The sequence below is a fragment of the Echinops telfairi genome, unplaced genomic scaffold, assembly GCF_000313985.2.
Source record: "Echinops telfairi isolate 266 unplaced genomic scaffold, ASM31398v2 ScPeMD7_7469;HRSCAF=8507_0, whole genome shotgun sequence".
NCBI classification, from domain to species: Eukaryota; Metazoa; Chordata; class Mammalia; order Afrosoricida; family Tenrecidae; genus Echinops; species Echinops telfairi.
The window spans coordinates 67000767-67006395 of NW_022111372.1; positions in this window are offsets into that span (position 1 = coordinate 67000767).

Consider the following 5629-nt stretch of genomic DNA (forward strand, 5'->3'; position numbering starts at 1 on the left):
GGACAACAGAAAAGTGGGTGAAGGGAGACATCCGATAGGGTAAGATATGACAAAATAATAATTCATAAATTATCAAGGGCTCATGAGGGAGAGAGGAGCGGGGAGGGAGGGGAAAAATGAGGACCTAATGCCAGGGGCTTCAGTGGAGAGGAAATGTTTTGACAATGATGAGGGCAATGAATGTACAAATGTGCTTTACACAATTGATGTGTATATGGATTGTGATAGGAGTTGTATGAGCCCCTAATAAAACGATTTAAAAAAAAGATTCACATTTATTTGTGGTGACTTTGATTCCAGATTGCTAACAACCCTGAGAGAAAACTTTAAGAATGTAGCGCATCCAAATGAGGCATTTGCAAATGTCAGATTTAATACATTAAGGTTTCTAGTTTTCTTTATCTAGATAGTTATACAACACTGAATTTCATTTCAATTGTGAGATTTTGAATGAACCTTGATAAGAAGTTAACAAAATATCAAGGAGAATATAAGCTTTGATTGTTATTTATGATTTGGCTTTTGAAAGAAATATTAAATGCCTATCTCTGTTTGCATATGTTTCCCATCTACCGATGTCTTCTATTGTAGAAAAATTACTAGTTCTCTCCCACATACCACAGTTCGTACACAAGTGGGCACTTTGTCCACTTTCTTAAGAGACTACCATAAAATATGTGATGGGCAAAAAGATTTTCTTCTACCTTATAATTACATAAATTGTTTTAGAATTCAATCTAGATTTGGGAGTTTTATTCTATGGAATTATGGAAATGTATTTTGGAAATTTGCTAATCGCTTTTTATAAAGTGCTATTTATTATTGCTGCTCAGGTTTTGATACTAATTTTCAAGGTCCAACAAATGCTCTCTCATAGTTATTTCTGAAGATAAAAATTTCCTGCAAAAAATCGACATGAATGTAATGGAACATTAAAAACGATTGATAAGTTATGAGAAATCCTGCCAAATGAGCATTAACCATGCCCTCTGATACGAAACCAGGATAACCCTGGAGTTACACCACAGGACAATTAGTATTTAGCAGAATCTATTGTAATTATAAAGAAACTGACATACATGTATACTGGAAATATTTGAAGAAAAACTAATACATGTTTAATCTTGTTTATTTAATATCATTATAGCATGCCATTAAGTGCCTTATTTTATTTTTCATATGGACTGTAGATTCATATTTGGAGCTTAAAATTTTTAATGGGAAAGATTGTGATTTAAATTTTATGAGAAGAGATTTTATTTAAGATCTGTTTTACTATGGCTTATGTAGGAGAAGTTTTTAAACATTCGTCTTCAGTCTGAGAGCTGAAGATGGAGCCCGTGAGCTGTGCCCAAGAGGCGGCTCAGTGTAATTCTTCCCAATAGATGTTCAGACGGCTTTAAAGAGAACAGTGCAGGAAAAAGTGGGAGGGTGGCTTTTTTCTTTTTAACTCCTGGATTGTCACCTTGGCTAGTTGGCGGAGGGGGCTGGACTAATGGGATTGCATAGGGCATAGAAAACCAGCAAAGCTCTGTTGAGGTTTAGAGCTTGACATTTTTGCCGTGGTTTGTTTTTGAATGTGGAGGGTGGGAGGGAAACCACCATTGTTACTTCATCTCTTTTGGTAAATAATCCCTGGAAATGTTCTTATAGGACCTCAGTTTCCCCATTTATAAAACGAGTAGGCTATATGCATATAAGTAAAAAAGTATTCAACAAATCATAGAAACATTTATTAAACAAAAGAATCAAAATGGGAAGCTACTCTTTCTCAACATATCCTCCATCTAGGGCCCTACACTTCTGAAGGCAATGTCTCCTTCGGTCTAGCCCTTCCCAGAATTCTGCCATCATCGGTTTATACCTCATCAAAATGGAAGTTTGGGCAATCTTTGAAAAACTCAAATCATGTTGCTTTTAACTGTACTTTGATGTTTGGAGGAAAAAAATAAAAGAAAACTGAAGGGGCAAGACAAGGGCTAGAGAGTAAATGAGGTGAAGCTTACTAACTAAATTCTCAGAGGACAACCTTTGCAAACCTTGAAAAATGAGCAGGTGCATTTTCATGATGAAAAAAACCCTGGCCTTTTCCCCCCACCAATCCTATTTTCAATTTTCTTAAAACTTCTTCCAAATAAACTCCATCGTCTTTCTGTGTCTTTTGGTAAAACCTATTAAAATTAACTCTTTAAATCCCCCAAATTAATCAAGATGGCCTCCAGATCTGACCTCTATGTCTTGAATTTAACTGGCCCGGGATCCCCTCAGAAGTCATTGCTTGATTGGACCTTTTCTTTGACGGCAACCAAAGGACACTAAGACAGGGGCATTATTGAGAAATCTTGTTTGCTTTCATGCACAGATTGTGAGACATCTTAAACTCATTTAAAAAATAAACCTGCGCATGTATTAAGTGGATCCCTTGTACAGTATATTTTTACTCACTCTCATCTTAGCTCTTTCCTGTTCATCTTTCCTTTACAACGCTCGGAGAGTATAAGGCGTATTATAATAACATTTATTATCTTCTAAGGATCCCTGGTGCTACAACAGTTAGGTGCTTTTCTTCTAACTTATGGTTGGCAGCCCATACAACTAGTCAGAAAGAGACCAGCTTGGAGATAGGCTGGATAAATATGAAAATCTGGGAACCCTTGTGCAGAAGTTGTACTCTGTCACATAGGGCCTGTCGAAGTTGAAGCTGACTTGATAACACTAACAAGATCAATAGAAAAAGGTATCATTAAAATGGTCTACATCTTGTGGTTGAATATTTCACCTACCTTGTAAGATTCTTCGTTAAATTTTTGGTCAAGACACCTTAATTGTCAGGGGATTATGTATTGCTGGTACAAATGGTTAAGTGCTTGTGGTAGAGGGAAATTTCTTAACAAGACTTGTGGTACTTACATAATTTCATGTCAATTTGATACATAAGTATAGGGGTGGAGTCTAGCCTGTCAATCAGGTCACAGCCTGATGATGCCTCCTTGTGGGCATGGCTTTATCATGAGGATTCTGGAAGCTTCCTCTCTCTTGATTCCACCCTTAGACATGGCGCGCCTCTCTCTCTCTCTCTTTCTTCCTGTGGACAATCCATGTGGAGCTATGCTGAAATCTGAGCCAGCCATGGAGTGGAGACTTGAAGACACAACCCTGTGATGCTTCCTCTGCCATTGGATCCACACGAGTTTTCTCCCACTGGCCTGTGATCTTCCTGCATTTGGCATCACAGTGAGTGGCAACCTGAGTATGAAGAAGAATTTATGGATTAGTATCGGACATATGGGCTAATATCGGACTTATGAACTTGATCTGGACTGGGCTGGGATGTTTTCACAATTACTCTTTGATGTAAAACTCTCTTACACACATATGAGCATCACTGGATTTGTTTCTCTAGTCCACTCAGTCTAACACATGGCTCTTCTATCCACGTCTCTGCAATTACTACCAAATAATTGGTTGGGACTATTCAAATAGGGGTTGTATAAAACTAGTAGAGAGGACTGGCCACTTTCTGTTATCAGCTATCCCCTACCCACTATAAGAATCTTTGTTTTTGTTTTAACAATATTATTGGCATATAATTCACATATCATACAATTAATAATTCAATCATATTTAAAAGTTGTACAGTCATCTCCATAATCGAATTTTGCACATTTCTTCTTTCTTGCACTCACTGTTATTGGCTCCACATTTCCCCCAACCTACTCTGCCATAACCCCCACACAAAATAATGAGTGCAGTCACTGTCTCTATAGCTTTACCTTTCGGAATTTAATACACAGAGAAACATACAGAAAAAGCCAACAGAACCTCAACAGCACTACCATAGTAAAATAGAGAAAAATATCATTCAAAAAGAAAGCAGAAAAATATTAAAAAATATTAGAGCAAATCCAAAATAAATCAAAGGGGAAAACCACATGACGAAGTGTCAGTTCTTTGCGCAATTGAATCTGCACCAATCTCCCTGCACTGCACTTTGCACAAGAGCAAGACCATCCACAACCCTAGTCCAAGGACAGAGGAATTCACCCGAGGACGAGGGTCCCTGAAGCTGCATCAGAGAAAGGTCAGGACTATTTTGAAAGAGCATGTCCAAGAGCTCTGTCTGAAGTGGTCGCGGCCACCGAGACAGATGCCTCAGAGGCTCTGAGCAGCAGTGCCAAGACAATTGGTTACCTTCTCCTCATCTGGTCCAAGACCCTGGAATTGTGGGACAGAGACAGGAAAGCTGCCTTTGGCCTAGGGAGGCAAAACCCAATGGATGACATGACTGAGAAGCAACAGATAGCACATGGCCGAGAGGCTGAGCACTCGAGAGAGAACTGACCGCAAGTTGAGGAGACCAGCGACTGCATCCTTACTATTCCTTGATTATGACTTGTGGTGACCTTTAACTTCTCTAATAAACCCCTCAACTGAGTTTTTTCTGTGAATACTGTGTGGCATGAATTATTGAAACTAGCACAGATGGGGAGTAGCAAGGGAGGTATGGTTGATCTCAAAACAGGTACAGAAATATGGATCGGTACTTCTCTGTTCTGTCCCATTATTATGACTGGAATTGACTCGAAGGTAGGAGTTTGAGTTCCTCCAAACCACTTTTAGGTAATTTAGCTAAGAAAGGCTATCCAGCTGTTTGTTCTAGAAACAAGAATAGGTTTCTAGTATTAACCATCTCTGAATTTCTAAATCCATCCCAATGGATTATTCTTTTAATATATATTTGAATTCATTTTGCTAATAATAATTTTGCTAATAATAATTTTATTCTCACAAATGAGATTGGATTTCAGATTAAAATATTATTGCTTCATAAAATGAACTGTAAAGTTTCTTTTTATTCTTTCTGAAGCAGTTTTGTAACAAAGGAATAACCTGCTCGTGAAGGTTTGGGAAAATATGTCTATTAAGCCTATAGTATTTGTAGGAAGGAATTTAATTAATGAATGACCTCAATTTCTTATGTAAGAAGTAGTTTTTAAAGAATTTTCTACTTATTTCAGAGTTAAACTTCATGATGTAGTCTAAGGTCCATGTTATTGGTTTATGGGTAGAAATCTGGACAGACATTATATTCACTTGCAAAATTTTCTTTCTTTCTTTTTTTTTTTTACTTAAAAGAACATAAATTTATATTCTCCTGGTTTAGATGACTGGAAGCCCAACTTCTAGCTTTAGAGGAAGACGCTCGACACTGTGGGAGAAGATCCTTGTCTCTCTTTCGTAACTATATTGTTTTCCTGTTTCCTGACTGCCCTTACATGTGCTTTCCTTTTCCCAGTTTGAATTTGCTTTTTGAATGAACTTTCTGATGATAGATTCTATTTTGTGACCTTTAGTGAATAAGTCCTGCTGTGATACAAACAGTTTTTACTAGGTGCTCCCTAAGACTTCTTTAAAATGTAAAACACAAAGATATCACTTTGAAGAATGAACTGTACCAGACCTAAGCTGTGATATTTTAATTTGCCTATACATAAGTGAAATCTGGACAATTAATAAAGAAGAATGGAGAAGAATTGATGTATTTGAATTGCCTGTCATGTTTTCAAATAATATGGAACATAGTAGATTGCCCGAAGACTAGGCAAATTTGTGTTCAGAGAAGTAGAAC